This window comes from Meriones unguiculatus, chromosome 12 (genome assembly GCF_030254825.1).
Source record: "Meriones unguiculatus strain TT.TT164.6M chromosome 12, Bangor_MerUng_6.1, whole genome shotgun sequence".
NCBI lineage: Eukaryota > Metazoa > Chordata > Mammalia > Rodentia > Muridae > Meriones > Meriones unguiculatus.
In genome coordinates, this window is record NC_083360.1 from 95,209,828 (window position 1) to 95,228,766 (window position 18,939).

Sequence of the window (18,939 nt, forward strand, 5' to 3'; positions counted from 1 at the left end):
AAGATGCAAGGGTGATCACAGCAGAGGGAATGAAACATAATAACCACACAGCTTTCTTCCTTCTTCTTCCTTTCCCTTGTTTTCTTTCTTCTTGTTTTGTTTGCTTTCAGAGAAAGAGAGAGAAACTCACCCTTTAATCCAAGCTAGCCTCTAACTCAGATTCTTCTGCCTTAGCCTCCTGAGTACTGGCACTGCAGACACACATCAATCAGCATACCTAGCTGTTTCCATTGTCACATTTTATGGGACCAGCTCATGCAGCCCCAAGAGGTAAAAGGTTGCATAGGCATGCCTCTTGACCAAGGCTAAGATTGGGATCTGAGGATATTTGTATCGTCGGACCCTCCACTCGGCCATGGTTATCTAGAAGACCTGACAAGCATTCGCCTCCCAAAGCAAATGCTGCTTGACATCTTCGCTTTCCAAAGAAGTGTCACAGATGATATGGGAGCTCTGGAGGCGATGAGAAGTGTTGTGCCTATAAACAGGATATACACACTGCCCCAATTTAATCACAATTTAAGATCTCAGAGGTGTACTCCAGAGCAATGGCAGAGTGGGCCTCATCTTTGCCTCTCCTTCCAATGACTGTAGTTCCCCTTTTAGCAATGTCAAGTGTATGTGCTCCTCTTTTCCTATATGAATAAGTAGTCACGGCTAGAGATGATAAAACACAGTTGATCATCATGAATGTCTATAGGGTGTCATATTTATGGTCTTCTGCTTAGCTTAAATCTTATTCAGGTTCTAATAGCAAATAGTATAGTCGCCACGGGCTGGCACCGCAAAGCATCTGTTCAATTCAGATAAATAAGACCAATGTGCTTGAAGGGCAAAGTTTGAATACAAGTGGCCTGCCATGGCATAGGAGATGCAGTTCTCCTGCCTCGTAAATAACAAAGGGGAAAGCATCATTTGCTAATTGATTAATTATCTTGTAAATGAATTACAGACCTGTGGAGTGGTCTCTAGGCATGTGTAGAAGGCCTCTCTGCTTTCTTTTCTCCTAGGTGCTAGCGATTATGGCACCTTGCCTTCTGAAAGCTGTCACTCACCGCTGAGCCCAAAGCCCACCGGCAGCTATCTTTCTCTAGGGACTTGAGAAAATCCCCTAGGCAGGTATGGGCGTGTGCACATTTGTATGTATGCATTCATCCAAAGAAGAGCAAATCCCCTTTCCTTCCAATGGCCCCACTCAGTTTACAGTTGTATCCAGAGCAGGGACTGATTTTCCTTTGCCTTTATTTTTACAAGGTAGAAATGAGCAGAGTCGGGCTGACTCACAATCTTTTGTGAACCCATAGTGCCAAGGATTAAAGATCAGAGAGAGCGGTGTCGCAGAGTGCAAACGCCGGTGGGGTTGCAGCTCCTTGATAACCACAGAAGAACCGATAATTAACATTCCTGCTTCAAGGCAGAGGGCCATCGGCCTTGCTGAGGCACACCCAGGGCGCTGCTTCCCTCCCCGCGTGGAAGGAGCTGATTTAGTCAGAAAGGTGGCAGTCAAGGCTCTTGGCTGGCAGAATCTTCGCATCTTCCCAGTGCCTCCTTCTGTCTTTACCACAGAGACTGTCCATCAGGTTTGTTATGTATGCAGGCTGAGTGAACCTGCGGGGGTTCCTACTTATTTACACTCTTTTTCAAGCTTTGAAGCTGTTATAATCATTTGCTGTCAACTTTGTGCTGACACTGAATTTTATTTTGTGTTTTTTATGCTCGGTTTGGGTCTAAAATACTGGCATCCATACCCGACACTGCAATTCCATGGGTGACTGAACTGACCGGAGGATTCCTGTATTGCTAACACAGCCTTGAAATCCTTCTACATAGGAAATTTCAAGTTTTGTTGATAGTGGACAATACATAGGGTCTCTTGGTTTTGCCTTTTTATCCTGGTTGTGGCCTTCCACAGCGAGCCATGCGCCCCGTTCCATGTTGTTCTGCTGCATCTGTAAGTACAGCTATGGAGTTGTAAAGTTTCCCTCTGCAAGCCCAAGATTGATTTTCAGTGGCCTCCTTTCTCTAAGTCCCAGGGGAAATGGCAGGGCTTGTGATGGACCTTTTTAATCCCACTACATCCTTTTCTGACTGTATGAGCTCATATAGATGCTCCCAAATGTATTCATGAGTCACACCAAAATGTAAGAAACATTCTAGGTGGTCTGAATGACAAGGGACAGATAGATCATCAGGCCCTGGGCAAGGCCACCAGAGAGATAGGAGCGATAGGCTTTTAGGGTTCACCGAAGGGCGTTTGTATGTTTAAGCTGTAATGACCATGTCCCAGTCATGCAGGGACTAAACGCTGCTTCTGAACAACAGCCTTTCCATTAAGCCCAGATTTCTTAAAACTTGAGTGATGGGCACGGAATGATGTTTCCATATTTAAAATGTTCCATGTTCCCATGCACCAGCCCTGTCTCTGGTAGGAAATTTTCATGTACTTTGGGGCCCAAAGAGAATGATGTGCAGAAGGCTATGACCCTGTTCTTAACTGGACTTGAGGTAGAGCTGGTCAAGGAGCTTGTGCGCTCGGCCAGTGTAATAAAGTAGACAAATAATTACCAAGCAAATCAAACACACTTACACCTCAGATGATTTGGAAATATTATCTATAATCGGGCACTTCTGTGCTAGGAGGAAAGGTTAATAAAGTAATTTAAAAAAGATTGTGTGGAGTATTATAGACTCTGAAGAGGACCGGCGATCATAATTGTTAATCTCCTGAAACACCAGCTCTGAATTACACAAAGCAGGCACATGTTCTAAGTGTGTATTCCTCTTCTTACAATATTAGCTTGCTTAATTATCCTTTATGAAAATCTTGTTTCAGATTGTTTGGGGTATAAAAAAAAATGTTGATATGATTATTCTAGTTGACCTGCAGTGCGGATGCCAATCTTAAGATATGCGGGAGAGACTGGTATCTTTGGAAATTAATCGTCTGTATATGTCTGTGAGAAGAGCAGCTTTGGAGTGTATACTAGGTGTGTGCTGGCTATGCACACTCTAGGCCATCATCGCCGTTGTACGGTGGCAAGATTGTATAACTTCCACAGTAGGGGGGAGCAAGTCTGAGCTTGCAAGTGGTCATTCAGCATCTTTCAGATAAAGCTAGGGTGCCTGGCGTCAGGAGACAAACAAGAAAAAAAAAATCTTTGCATTTTAAGTCTGTTTTCATCCTAAGTCTTGAAGGAAGTTTCAACCACTGTTTCTTGTGTTGAAGATGGTTTCGTATAGACGGAAAACAGGACGGGGAGAGAACAGCAGACCCAGGCCCCAGACCTACCCCTGAGCAGCTGTGTCCCAGAGCACAATGATTACCCTCACGGATGCGATGGGAGTAATAGTAAGATCTACTTCATAGGCCTTTCAAAGACTGGGTGAAAGTCAGGTAATTGTCAAATGCACCTGATTTTAAAAATTAATTAAAATAGCACTTAAATTTTCAACTGGCCCCTGAATCTTTCCATCACAGGCAGCTGTAATTTATGAATACTTAGATACTTTTGTTTATTAGTTAGATTGTTTATTTACGGGTGGGGTGCTCTAACACTCCGGGAGGAAACTGGAGGTTAGCAGACAGCTTGCAGGAGTTATTTCTCTCTTTCTACCATGTGTGTTCTAGGGTTGAACTCGGGTTCCAGGCTTGATGGCAAGTGCCTTTGCCCTCTGAACCATCTTGACAGCTAATACTTAAAACTTTTCATGTTTAATAATCCAACTCTTTCTCACTTTCAGTTGAACTCAGGGCTAGTAGTAGTTTTCCAATGCAAGTAACTTAACTTGATATTTTTTTCCCTTTTCTTGGAACTGCAGGTTTTCTAGGTAGACTCTGCCTTCTCTTGTCACTTCCTAATGTCTCAAACAGGATATGGATACCCACCTCCTATTCCTTTAAATTCACTTAGTCCTCTGCCTCCTGAGCACACACCTCATGTGACTGCATTGGCATGGAAAATGGACGGTGTCCAACCTAAGGAGCAGGGCTCACATCTTTAAACCACACCTTTGCTTATCTTTGGACTTGGCCACTTTCATCTCTATGAATGACATGTTCTTGGCTGGCTTCCCACCTGCTTCTTCTTCCACTTCCCATTCCTCCTTTTTCCTGTCTGGAGAAAATGTATTATGGGCTCTGCCCAAGATTCAGCTTTCTTCTCTTCACACCTTTCATAGGCTCTGTCTTCTCTAGTATCTGCAAAGAACCTCACTACTGCTTCAACTGCAAGCTGGGGTCTCAGGACTCTGGTGCAAATCCCTCATAAGGACATAAACATGCACTTCTGTCTGGCAATGTGCATATTTCTGCAAAAACAACAGCAACAACAACAAAACAAACAAAAAAACCCAAATAACAACACAACAGGCATTGTGGGTGTCAGAGTGACCAGATTTTTGAAAAAAAAAAAAAAAAAAAAACTAAAGAAAAAAAATCTTTTCTTTCTTTGCTTCTGGTGAATTGGCACCTTAATTTCTGTAGATTGAAACGATTATGAACTGTCTATTTTATGTGATTTCAGCCTAGAACACAGTGAACTTCATAGCATGCTGTCACTATATGATAGAATCACCTGCTAACCGTCATTTCTGCTAGCACGGGGGCGGGGGAGTTTAGAAGGAGGCTTCTGCCCTCACCCACCAGTTGAAACTGTGGCTATGCCATTCAGTCTGAAGGAGCTTTTAGAAAGACTAAACTCAAGTGTCCGTTAGTTGCTTTGTAGGTTCATTTTTTCACTTTTTTGTTTCCAGCAGCAAACACAGCTCTTGGAACCAGAAGCAGTAACACAGGCAAAGTCCCAACAAGCCAGTATCTCTAAAGACTTTGGCCCTGGCCAATGTGGTTCATGTTTTCAGTGAAATAAAAATTTACAGCAAAGAAATGAATGGGAAACTATCAGAAGGCACTGGGATCTTCATGGGGGTTCGTGGCTCATAAAACTATGGCAAGGTTATGTGTGTTCCCTGAGAGATAGGGACTGAATCCCTGCAAGGCTTGAGAAAGGCCATCAGAGCCACAGATGTCTCACATGTGCCGTTGAGAGCATGGCCATCCTCCAGTGCTGGCCACTGAAGAATAGTCTCTTCCTTTTCCTTCTGGAAGGAACAGTAGATCCTAGGGAGAGCTGGAAAGTAACCTGAGGGCACAGAGTCAATCTTGGTGTGGCAGATGCCACAGAAGGATGAATTGTATTATGTTAAACAAAAACCCAGAGAACAAGAGCTCCACCCTGGAAGTCAGTTCCCTCCCCTTCCATGCCCTGTCCTTTGTTCCTCTCTTATGGGGCTAAAGTTGTTCTGCTGAGCTGAAGCTTTAGGACATGAATATGCAGGTAGGACTGAGAGCCAGCAGTGACTCTTTGTTTGCCGTGATGGTCTCCTTTGCCGTTGTTTTCAACTACGAGTTTCAGATGTCGTATGGTTCTACCTGGAGAAGCCCGGAGAACAGGACAGATGAGGCGTGGACTTCAAATCCAAAGATACTGGTTCTCTCCTTCTTCCCTGTCACGCTCTCCTCCTGCTTTCCCTCTCCTCCTTCCCCCCCATGTAGACCTATCTCCTTCTTTTCTCTCTTCATTCCCCTTTTCTCCTTTTTCTTCCTTTCTTTCTTGATTCCTGTCTGATGCACGGTATAAATTATTTTTGTTTACTGTGATGGCCTGAAATGGTTTGCTGCATTTCCTGGCTTATAATATTCATGTCAGTTACTTCATTTCTCAGTGCTCGTCTTGCATTGCCACACAAGGTTAGACTGTTCCTGCAACCTCTGGAGTCATAAAAACACACACAGGGAACACATGAAAGGAAAAAAAGAAAAGGAAATTATATAACCATTGCATGTCTTTATGTAAGGAAGGTCAGAGCATGATAGCCAATGACTTTTTCTTTAAACAGGGTTGGAAGAATTTCATACTGTGAGTATTTGAAACAGGTTAGAAAAGTAATATAGTCACAGTAATTACTTTCATATGGCAAAATATTTCAGTCAGCAATGACTAGCAATAAAATAAAATGATCACCTTTAGTATATCCATTACAAAAACAATTGTCTAAAATAAGAATGGTTAAAATACTTGGTAGAATATAAAGCACCGATACAAGAGGCCTCTCTCTGTGCACACACGCTTACAGGCACACACATGCACTTTTCTCAAGCCTCACAGACTACGTTAACAGCAATTTACTTGAAATGTAGGGCCTTTTATAACAGAAAATACCTAATTAAGGATTTATAAATAAATATACTATTATAACCACTATCTTCTATAAAAATGAGTTTTCTTTTAGCTTTTAAGGTTTATAGAAATCACTTATCTGCTTCTTAAAAGATCCCTATTCTTTTTCCTCCTCTCTTTTTATAAATACAGTGAATGTGGAACATCATTAATCCAGTCGTAATATCATCTGATAGTAGCTAATCCCTTCTTAGGCGTCGCTTTTCCTGGACCTTTGGAATATAGAAATGTGCTTTGGCTGTTAGGCATTTTCTTTAAGCACCAATCTATGCTTAATGCCTAATTGCCTCCCTAAAAGACCACCAAGCAAAACGAAACCCCTCCAAACTTCCTTCCCTGGGAATCTTAGGAGATTCTGCAGGCCATTATTTTATCTGCTTAAGGTCATGGACCAAGGGTAGCTCTGGGCCTGTGCTTTGGATGTGGCTATTGGCTCTGACAGGATGACACAGCCCACTCTGAGATCCTAATCATGTAGAAAAAGTCTGTTAAGCTTGAACCCCAAAGCTGTCTCCACCAAACCAGGGATACCAGTTACATTTGTTTTTGTATTGACCATTCATTTTGGTCAAGTGAAGAAATTGCTCATGTGCATTTTGTGGTTCCAGAGACAAAAATCTGAACGTAGTTTCCCTGCTCTCTCAGAAACATTGAGAATATGCTTATGAAAAAAAAAAAAGTCACCTTGATCATAAGAGGCTGGGGAGAGGTGAGAAAAGCTGGTTGTTTCTCTGAGTGAAAGACAGAGCTGGAAAGGCTGACACATTGGACTGCCTGGACTAAGGGAGTCTGACTGCACATATGGGAAGGACTGGGCTTAGGAAGTTTATCTCCGAAACCTATGGTCCTGCCTAATCAGGGAAGACTTGACTCTTCCTTCTTAGATACTAGACCATAGTTACACTACTCACGGTTCTTCATGAATGATTGATCTTCGGCTTGGAAAAGCCTGCCTGGACTTGGCAGCACTCTCATCCAGGAGAGACACAATAGTAGAATTAATTTCACCTTTCATTTTCTTTTTTAAAAGTGTTGGCGATGTGATGACCAGTGTACGGGTATTCTTTGTGATAAACATGCTGGTAATAATGTGAGCTTACCTTCTAGGGACAACTGTTAAGAAATTCAAGTAGGCCATCTAGCAGGTATCACATCTCATCTGGGAGGGCCAGTAGGACTTCTGTGTGTCTATCAGAGTGGATCTGAACATTCATTGCACAGACAAAAACACTGAGGCCCAAAATGAACAAGAAACTATCTCATCAAGACAGCTGATAGCAAGGATATTACTAGAATCAATTTGGCCTTTCATAAACATACTTTTACTGGCAAACATTCACTCAAAGCTCTGTGTTCCCTGTGAAAAGACATTTTTAAAGTGTTCATTATTACAATATTAAAAAAATACACACAGTAGTAGTTACTATGTAAATCCAAACACACAACGGGGAGATTATAATATTGCCAATAAATAGTTAGAAAAAACTCAAAATGTACATGTTATAGAATGAAATTGGACTCCTACCCAATGTTATACACAAAAATCAACTCAAGTGAGTTTAAAAACTAATGGAATGCCTACAACTTTAAAACTTCTGAAAGGAAACACAGGAAGCTTCTTGACATTGGGCCACAGTGTTTCTGATATGACCCTGAAAGCAGAGGCAACAAAAGCAGAACTAGAGAAGTGGAATGGCATTGAACCACAAAGCGTCTCTGCAGCACAGGAAACAACAGCCAGAGTGAAAGGATAACCTACAGAATGTGAGGAAATATTTGCAAGCCAGCTATATGGTAAGGGGTTAATATCCAAAATACACAGGAACTTGAACAATTTAACAGCCATAAAAACAACAGAACAACAGCCCAATTAGAAATGGCAAAGGGCCTGATCAGATACGTATCAAAAGAAGAAATACAGGTGGCTCAGGGTCCATGTGAAAAAAAAAAATTTTATATATATATATATATAATTCCCAACGTCATTAATCATCAGAAAAATGCAAATCAATATCATAATTAAACCTATTAGAATTTCAACTGTCAAGTGAAAAAGGGAAGAGTCTTGGCGGAGAAGTAAGGCAAATGTAATTCTTGCTTGTTGATGAGAGTGCACATTGGTGTGTTCACTAGTGAAAACAATGTCATCCTTCAAATGCTAAACTAAGACCTACTTCTGGCCTAGCTGTCGTATACCTCAGATTCTATCCAAAGAAATGCGATCGGTCTCTCAAGACCGATTTTCTGTGGTCTTGTGTTCATTGCAGGAGGATTGAAGGATTCGAAGAATAAAGGAAGAAAACCTGACATGTGCTTAGAAACACATTACGTAGAATATTATTTAGTCTTGAAAATAGTATCCTCTCTGGGAGCTGGAGAGACGGCTCAGCAGCTAAGAGCACCGGCTGCTCTTGCAGAGGACGCGGGTTCAGTTCCCAGCCCCCACGTGGCGTCTCAAGCCACCTGTAACTCCAGTTCCTGAGAATCTGATACCATTTTCTGACCTCACTCAGCGAAAGGAACGCACCTGGTGCACATGCATTCATGTAGGCAAACACTCACATACACAAAGTAAATAAATGTAAATGTGTATCTTTTAAATGTCCTGTGATTTTGACAGTATTGATGAACTTGAATGACATTCTGTTAACTGAAGTAAGCCAGGCACGGAGTGGCAAAAACTGCATGATACTGTAATCGACACATGTTTAACTGACAGGGGCTGGAGAGATGGCTCAGAGGTTAAGAACATTGCTCTTCCAAGGATCCTGAGTTCAATTTCCCAGCAACCACATGGTGGCTCACAACCATCTAAAATGAGACCTGGTACCCTCCTCTGGTATGTATGAACACTGTATAAATAATAAATAAATCTTAAAAAAAAGTTTAACTGACAGAAAAGCAGAGACTAGATCATTGCTATCCTAAGATGGATGGGCAACATGGAAAATTGATCAATGAATGTATAATTTCAATTACATAAAATAAAACAATTCTGAAAGTCAGTGAACAACATGGTGACTGTGGTTAATGCTGTACTTACATTCAAAGAATTAATCATGTATTAGCACACACATCACACACACACACATTCCAAACGGCTGGGTGAGGTGGTGTCATTCAGGTGGATATGGGGAGTCATCTCACAGGTTCAATCTCGAGTGTTGCTTTGAACACCGTGTATTGAGGCAGAATTGACAAATACAAATTATGTGTATGTTCGCGCGTGTGGGGGGTGGGATGTATTCGTTAATATTTGTCAACTGACATTATTAATGAATCGCAGACAGGCGAGCCAACCGCAGAAGTCCAGTCTCGCTGACGCCTGGCTTACTGACCTGTAAAGCAACAGAGGCCCTTGTTTATGCCCAGGGCTCTGTTGTAAGTATCAAATGCGCAGGCATACAGCAGTGTACACTAATGGCGGCCCATTATCACTGCTTTGTGAAAGACGAGGTGCTGCTGGTCTCTCCAAATGTGGGGAGGCCAGTGATAGACAGCTCTTGAGGCCAAAGCTCCACCCAAAGAAAAGAAAGGATATGTAAGAACTATGTGGAAAATAATACATTCTCTAAGATTGCATTGTGAGAACTGGAAAAGTATAAAAATCACGGTATTTGAAATTGTCATACTATTATGTTGCAGTATAGCTAGCAGACAAATGCAAAAATAAAGTACAGATGTACCCTTTTTGGTCATCTCTGATATATGGAAATCTAGATTTAAAGAAAGATTGGTTATAGGGTCATTATTTGCTTTACAAAGCAATTTGCCATAAGGTTCTTTTAAAAGAATGGGTCTCTAGCATCTTTAATGTAATATTTCATTTACTAAAAAAAAATCACACAACTCTACAAGAACTCATTTCATGCGTAAAATGAAGTACATATGTGGAAGGTACAGAGAGAAAACTAAGATGGAGAGAAGGAGAACATTGCAGGTTAGGAATAAATCAGGTGGTAAATTGGCAAAGAAATGTACACTGAAACTTCATGTTCTTAATAGTTCTAATTTAATAATTAAGATACCTCTGTGTGTGCATTAATCCGTACTCAGAAAGACACAGCAAACATAGAGAGAAGCCACTGGTACACATACAATGCCCTTTCTTCCTCCAACTAGAGCCTACCTTAGTGACGTGGGCTGCAGAAAAGCCTAGAAATTTAAGAGTGACGGCACTGTGGCACTGTTGTCTGTTTTCTCTGCTGGGAGGCGCTCCTGGGACTGTACCCTGTCTTGTCTGTACTGTTAAAGGTACTCCACTATAGGCTGGGGATCAATAGGCCTTTGTTTGCAGTGTGGTGTAATAGAATTCAATGACTGGCCTTGAGTTCTGGCTCCACATCTTCCAGAAATGTTTTAATTCTTTTTTATTTTTTATTTTTCGGTCAGGATCTTGCTCTAGCCCATACTGACCTTGAACTTGCTCTGTATAAAGGGTTGTTCCTGAATTTATAGTGATTATCCTACCTCAACCTTCCAAGTGCAGAGAGCCATCACAACAGGCTTATGTAACCATTTTTGTTCAGTCGGTATTTTGGTATTTTGGAGAACGTCGCGCATGATGACTGCACCTTCACCACTCTTGGGCCCCTGCCTCAAATTCCTTGTGTATCTCTCCCTCCAAGTCCATGAGCTCTCCATTATTTATCTTTCTCATTGATTATCTTTATTGTTTATTTATTATTTATCTCCATCATTTATTATCTCTTTATGATTTGTTATGTGTGTGTTATATTTGTTACTTGCATGTGCACATGTGCATGTGTGTGTGTGTGTGTGTGTATGTATGTGTGTGTGTGTGTGAGTGAGACCATCTCTATATAACCCACTGGGTCTGTTTAGGTTTGCTCATATGTACGTGTCCAGGGCTGACTAGTTGGGACTGACAATCTATATGGGTCTCACCGGAGGAGCCCATCTTTCAGGAGCCATTGAACACCTGTCTATAACATTTGATCTAGGTCTAAACTATCACTTGGTCTTGTTTACCAGTATCAGCGGGATACTGATATTGATCTCATCATTTTTTGAGAATATTTGATGAAGCATGTAAAGCCCTATTATAGCCCCTTGCACTGGTTGGTGCACAATCAATGCCTTCTTTTGGTATCACGCCATGCTCTGTCATTCTCTTTCATCCATTATTAAGCCACAAGTTACTCAAAGAAAAAGAGTACATTTGCACGGTTCCTAGTTCCAGAGCCCACCTGCTTCGTACAGTGGGCACCGTGTACATGGTGGTGAAGTCTAATTGTCATAAAATACACAGTACAACTTTTTTCCCAAAATATAGCAAATTCTACAGTACAGCTGTGCACAAGCCGAGCCAGAACCAAAGAAAGAACAAAAGGGTAAAATAAAGTGCAAATGCACATGCCATGAGAGAACGCTCCAGACTGCCCCAATTAATTAACAAGTATTCAGTGGGAGCCTTTATTCAAGCAATTCTGAATCACCATAATTATATAGGATTTGTTCCCTTTGGCTCTAGAATCTTATTACGAATATGTTCTCTGCAGACAAATTAAGGCTTTTCTTCTGTAGTCACATTAGTTCATGGTCAACCATAATTGTGCCAGAAAGTTGTGAGAACGCCTGTGATCACATCTGTGTTATTTTGCTTCGTTTTTAAGGCTCTTATGAACTGTACAGTTAGTTTGTCTGGCTTGGAGCCTTGAACTTACCTAAAGCAACCAGGCCATAGCCAGAGTGTGTCTGAACTGGCCTTGCGTCTCGGTTCTCTCCCAGGTCTGTTTGCTTTGCCCTCTCCAGTCCAAAGATCATTCTTCTTGATAGAGACCATAGAATCAAAACAGGAGTTGAATCGTTCTGTTTTCTGTGACATCTGTTAACATTTTGCTGTGTGCCCCAATCAATGTACCTATCCCTTTGTTCTTCTTTACAAACAGCTTAAAATAGCTTTCTGTTGTCCTTGGCAGTTTTTCAGCCTTTAGTCAGGCTTTAACCCTCCTGACAATATTCTTACAGCACTTTTTATATTGGCTCTTCACCATGTCTTCAGCCTTCCATTTAGGGTATACATCCTTTTATATTCCACACTGAATAGCTTTAAAAAGGGAAAAAGAATGCTCCTTTCATGTTACCACTCTTATATACCTCTAAAATAATCTGTGATTATTTTGTCAGAATTTTTAAAATAGGCTTGTTTTCTCTGGAAAAATATTTAGTTGTGGGATTGCCTCTTTAATTTATATCTGAGGCTTGCTTTCCTAGATTCTAGGATAAATTCTGTCCAGGTTATTTTTCTGTTAACATAACAAACTCTCACACAATAGATGACTCCATTCTAAATTTCTCATCACTTTTGGTTCAGATAGTTACTTCTTATTTTTTTTCCAAACTTAAAGTATGCAACTTCTTGTATTAGTTTTAATCTGTAAATGACCATATACCAATGGAAAAAAATATATATATATAATTTCCGCATTTTTTGAAAAATCCCAACCAATTCATTTGCACTTTACTATTATCTAATTCACATGTCCTGATACAGATTAGAATCACGTTTGAAAGCTTTATTTAGTATTTGCTTTTTATATTTTATGTATAGGCACAATTTGTTAGGTTTGGATATTTTTATCCACACACATTTTCTCCAATCTTTGAAAAGACACATCACCTTATTTGGATGACTTTCCCTCTGCTATGTGGAACCATTGCTAACACAAAGTAACAAAAACAAAACCCCTCCGTACCACCCACTTACTTCCCAAGGCCTCCCTGCATTCTTAACCAGGGCAGATGCCGGGCCTGGATGGCTCTTGGTGCTCTACATAGCATTGACTGCGGCAAGTAACCACAGTGCTATCCTTACTTTTGCACACAGTTTATATTCACAACCTAGAAAATAGTTCCTCTCCTCTGTCTCCTATGTGTAAACATGAGCCTTTGAACTTAGTAGGGGTCCCCTGCTCTTTCTTTTCTGTCTTCCAGAGATATCAAAACTGTTCCAGGGTGGTCCTGAAAACCTTCCAGATTCCATGTTGGGTAAAGAGATAGTTGTCCATGTAAAGAGATAGTAAATGCACCCTTCTAGAAAAGCAGTAACTATCTATGGAAGTCAGTCCCTGTGGAACACAGTCCAGCCAGTCTAGAATGCTTTCTTTTACTCCTTTGATACCAGTTTCAGATTTTCTCCAGGGCTTCAAATCTATCCTATTTTGCTCCGTTCTATTTTTTTTTTTTATTTCATAACAAAACCTTTATCTTTTTCAATAAATGAGAATTAAAGAAGTGCACAGCACTGGTGCGACTGAGATCCCAGGAAGCAAGAACAATAGCAGAATCCGCAAGATGCTCTGGGGGCTCCCCTCCTGAGCGTCACACACATTGCTGCCATTCCTCATCTTGGCAAGATTGCCTCAGGCTTGTAAGCTGATGTGGTGGGTAGGCTTGGTCACCTGGTCACATCGTCTTTAACCAATCCGCTGAATGGGCTGACTATGCGCATTCCACTGGACACTCATTTTGAACTTCCTTGTTTAAAACCAAAGCATCAGTGTGTTCTACAAATGTTCCTTTCTTGTCAGCTCTCACTTATTCTTGCTCCTCATTCTCCTAACAGCTGCTTAAATCACCTGGAGTATGAAGGATGGCCTAGGCGGTTGGAAAAGGCGGTTGACGTTGAAGGAATGAAAACTGAATTTGTGCCAACTTGGAAAAGAAGCCTACAGAGAGTTTGGGATACTGTGAAACAACAGACTGGATCTAGAACCGCTCCCGCACTGAGGAGCCCCAGGAGAGGGTGGCATCCGTGCTTGTTTCCAGGCCCGTCTTCTGCTAACCTGCTAGTTGCTCCCCTTACTCATTATTCCTTTGTAGCTTGGTGTTTTAAGTTCCCTAGAAGCAAAAGCAAGTCAAAAGCCACAAGAATTTAGCTTAACTAAGTGATGAAAATTGTTATTCATACGGTATACTTTGGAATCAGACTGGATTTGATGTTGTTTGTGTGTTTGGACAGGGTCTCACTGCATAGTCCATGCTGCGCTTGTATTTGCCCTGTAGACCAGAATAGCCAGAAACTCAGAGATCCATTCTCCAGCCTCTGCCTCCTGAGTACTGGGAGTAAACTGTGTGCCTCCAAATCTGGCCCTCAAACTACTATGTAAGGATTATTTCTGGGGGAAAGAGATTTATAAATTCTGAAGCACTTTATCAAGTAACCACTGTCCCTTTAGGGCTAGCTCTATAAGGTTTGTTGGGTAAATCTAAAATAATTTAGATTTACTAGAAGGATATATTTCAAACAACTTATGAGAGCTAGCATACAATTTATAATATTTGTCATAAAAATAACAAAACTTAAAACTTCATGTGCTCAAAACAGATACCATAATATCCCCAGAGAACTGTTCAACTGGAGGCCTTGGGATTTTAATTAGAGGTGCCAAATTAATAATAAAATTATAAAAGAGTGTGGATTTTAGTAGATATATGTTCGCAAACCATTATTTTAAGCTTCCCCTTCCAATTTTGTTTCAGCCCTAACATTTAGTTTAAAAAGTAACTGTAAGAGAAATGTAAGAGAAGACACAAGTTCATAAAGTATTAACTAATGCTCTTAGTAAACCTTTATTATGCCCCTTACAAGATCATAAGTGTTTTATCTATGATTTTTAAGTAAAAGTTTCCACTGAATATACATAAATGTGTATAATTATAAATGTGTATTTTCCAACAGAACTGATGATAAATTAAAAGAGATGGAGGAGGACAGTGCTTGCTTCCATATGTTACACTTCTGAGACAGAGTAAATAATTATACTTTATTATTAGTAGTAAAACTTAACATTATTATCTGAAGAATAATTATATTAACTTCTATGACTTAAAGCCCTGCTTATCCCCACAATGGTTATTAAGGATATACTAATATTTGTTATCTTCTAGTTATTGAGAGTAAAAATTGATAATATATCTCCCTCTGTTCACAGTTTAGCATATGCTGAAATGATGATATGAAACCTTAAGGTATATAGTTGTCAGAATGTACCTGGAAGTTCTTAGAAATTTTAGAACAAATGATGACAGGTAAAATGAAAGAAGCCTCAGCCCGATGAGTTTGGGAGGAATCAGCAGAATTTCTTATAATGTCACCTTGGGAAAAAAAAAAAAAAAGAAAACCTACTAACATATTACACGGATGTTTCCTGCAATTAGAATAACAAACACAGGTGAGACATGTTCAAAACTGCTTACCAAGTCCTTTACAGCCCGTTTCCATTGGTCTCCCGCGGCCGAGGAGACAAGGACGGGGTGTGAGCATTCTCCTCACCTCCTGATGCACATTAGCAGTGGTACCTTGTTAGGGGTCCCTGTGTCATTCCCTTAGAATCACAGACATCCCGCCCAATTAACGTTGCTCATTGCGAAAACCAAAGAAGCCTAGCTCAGGCAAACCTCTCAGATGCTGGAATCCCAGAGTCTCTGGTGCAGCAGCCACACAGTGCCTGCCTGGGCCCCCTGAAAATAAACATATCTTTTGCATATATGCTCTCGTGGCTGCCAGCACTCTGCCAAGGAGAAGTGCTATTCTAAATGGAGATTCTTTCTGTATCAGCAGGAAGAATTTATATCCAGTCAGAGAAAAAGTGGAGAGCAGCTCTTGTTGGTCGTCACATTTTAGAGCAGGGAAGTGCTTTGCCCTAAAGGTGCCAGGGAAAGAGAATTGCCAAGTAAAGAAAATTTATTGAATGCATTTTCCAAAAGGGAAGCATATCTGACATTTTTGTTTCTAGGCTCTCAGAGAAATACCTCTCCTTAGTCCTTATATCAAGGAAGGACATAAAACAGTCTCATTCTGTCTTGGAAGGCACGCACCTTAAATGTTTTCTATTTAATCATCTGTAATTATCTTCAGCTTGTCTTTATTCAGATGTCTGTCTGCACCACCCGTCCGAATACTGAACTCGCTGGGCCCTCCTTTCTGTACCTTTTCTGCTTGAGGGGAGCCCCAGATCTGTGAGTCCACACACCTGCCCCCCACGAGGGCTAGCCACTTCCGTGTAGCATACCCCAACAGTTGCCTGGATTTTGCATCCAGGAATACACCAAGGGACCCAGTCGAGTCTACCCGCTTTGAAAGCTGGTGGGGATATACTGGTGGTGGGGAGTGTGCACTCTTGTGCTTGACTTTGGCAACCATTTAGGGTCGCTGGAAAGTTCCACCCTGTCAGCCCCACCCCAAGCATGTTACCCTCTAGCTGACATGGCAACAGTAACCCTCAGTGTTTGCTGCTTTGTTCAACGCATCCTGTGCTGTGGACATCTTCTCTCTTCTGGAACTTCAGAAAAGTAAGGCCTGCCTGACAACAACAGACAAACAACAACAACACCAAAGCAACAACAACAAAAAGGGGATCCATCAAGTGAAATAAACACACCCAGTCTGAGATTCAATTCTGTCTTGACTTGGGGAAGGGTGCTTCTCTCTTTTGTCAAGCACAGTGACTCCGGCTCTCTGTTTCGACTTGGTCAGGGACAGAACGAAAGATTACACCTCTGGGCAGGTACAATATGTTAGCCCGGGAAGGACCGCTCCGGTGGTAAGGATGACAACAATTAGCACATGCTACTCATTAACAAACGGAGATTAGAACGCAGCCGAAATGGCAAGCTGCCATCAGCGCGGTAGTTACGGGGCAGTTTAATTTCTAACGAATGTGAGCGCTGGATCAGTAACAATATTCGACAAAACGCCGCCTGCATTCTCTTATGGCTTTCATTACCAAATTGAAAATCTGTGTAGATTTCTGAAAATTACTTTTAAATGTAGCCAATCTCCTAGACTGCAAGGCTTGATTTGCTGGTGAGGGAGCCCTGCTGTGAGATTTTAATGAAAGATCATAGTGGCCCTCCAAGGCCGGCAAAGAGCTATGGGCCCGGGAAGACCCGAAATAATCTGTTTTACTTTTAATGGCAGCCATTTTATATTCATTAAGATCAAAATGCAGTTTTGCAGGCAAATTGCAAAGCTGTTCCACTCACAGCTTGAGAACCTGGAGGCCCTACAGCTTTTTATCTTGTTCATAAGCAAATATGCAGTTAATATCTTTTAATATGCTTTGATGCTTGCTACCTTATGGGTACATTGTATCAGAGGTTAGGGAACTGCATGTTTCCTTGGCACCGTCGGCGCGAACTAAAGCCGCCGTTCTTTTATTTCCATAATGGTAGAAGAAATGAGTCTTTTTTTTTTATTCCCCCTCCCCATTTTTTTTTTAAATGCGAACTCTGCTCAAATAAATTGTAAAGCACCATATAGTGTACATTCAGGGTCTCAGCGAAAGCACAGTTTTTCACTGGGATCCATCTGTTGGTGGTTTGTATTATTTAAATTTATACAGTCACATTATTTGAATGTAAACAGCCAAATAAGATAGGATCAAATCATTGGCATCTGGAAACTGTGCTCTCATCCTCTTTGATTGTGAGGTTGTCTGCATTAATAATGGAGTTCTAAAGGCTGTGATTCCACCTGATATACCGTATGACCCTAGCAGTTGTGATCTTATCAGGGTTTCACTGTAGTAGAAAATGAAGGTATTTTGCAGCTCATTTCCAGCAAAGCTAGTTTGCATTATCTGCTGTCCAAAGCAGTCCTGCTTGTTTGGTGCGTTACAAAACACCTCAACCCCCTTTCTGATTACAGCTGTACTTCCGGTCTAGAATGATGTTGTAGATTAATTTCCATCTGATTTCCTATTGAAGGCAAATGACACTGTGTTGAATGGGGAAAGAGGAAAGGGAAGAAGGAGGGAGGGAGGGAGGGATAGGAAGATGGAGATGACACAAACATTGAGCATTTCTGTTTCTTCTTTGAGACAAGAAAGAAGGTTGGTCTCAGGATTGTTGCTGCTCAGTCCATTGCCCCACCTTAATTATGCTGTCCCGCACTAGTCAGGCCTAGATATTGTTGCCTAGAATTAGAGACTAGCTGAGGGATGTAGAAGCAAAGCTCAGATTCCTTTTGGGTGGAAAGGGTTAGCAACTAAGTAAATTCAAATCAGCTCGAAGACTTCCGGTCTAGACTAGTTAGGGCGACAAAGAGGCTCCTGCTCTGCCACACAAATGATTTGGGTTTTGGGCTTCAGTCTGGGCCTCAGTGGTCTAGCTAATACAAGGGTGGGAGCTACGGCACCTTTTGTGACAGGAGGGAGGCTGCCCTGATTTCTCTGGAGAAGGTGAAGTTCTTGTTCATGTGGCAGCCATCTCAGTCACAATGAGAGCTGCAGAGGCAGCTTGTTGAAGAACCTGAGGCAACACCTTCGTTAAAATGAACACTCATTGTGTCTCAAAAAATAAACAGCTCCCTGGAAAGGAAGGCCAGCTTCTTCTCCACCTCCGGGGCACCTCTGCTCTTCCCCTCACCCCACAGCAAATTCTTCTATTCTACGACATGTTTACACATTCTAACATCTACCTGTGAAACAGCAGAGCTTTCCTGAGGTCCCTAGAATGCAAGTTTCCAGGGTCCTGAGAGGAAATTTGATAGTCTCTCTCTCCAGGTCTCTGGGAGGGGTAAAGGTGCCTGGCCTGCCAAGGCACAATTGAATAGGCTTCTGAAAACACTTGAAAGCAGACATAAATGTGTGCGTGGGCAGCTCGCCAGAGTGGCCTGCAGATGTGGGGGCTGTGGACGGGGCCTTTTGAGTTTAAGCAAAATGAAGTCAGGAAGTAG

The 18,939-nt window shown here is 41.5% G+C and overlaps 1 long non-coding RNA gene across 1 annotated transcript in view; it reads left to right on the plus strand.

The window, feature by feature from the left end:
- The window catches only part of LOC132646674 (uncharacterized), a 501,797-nt gene that overhangs the window by 481,565 nt on the left and 1,293 nt on the right, over positions 1-18,939 (plus strand). Inside the window, exon 3 of the long non-coding RNA XR_009584921.1 lies at positions 13,825-18,939. This exon is cut by the window's right edge and continues 1,293 nt beyond it. This is a non-coding gene — a long non-coding RNA (uncharacterized LOC132646674). The remainder of the gene's footprint in view (positions 1-13,824) is intronic.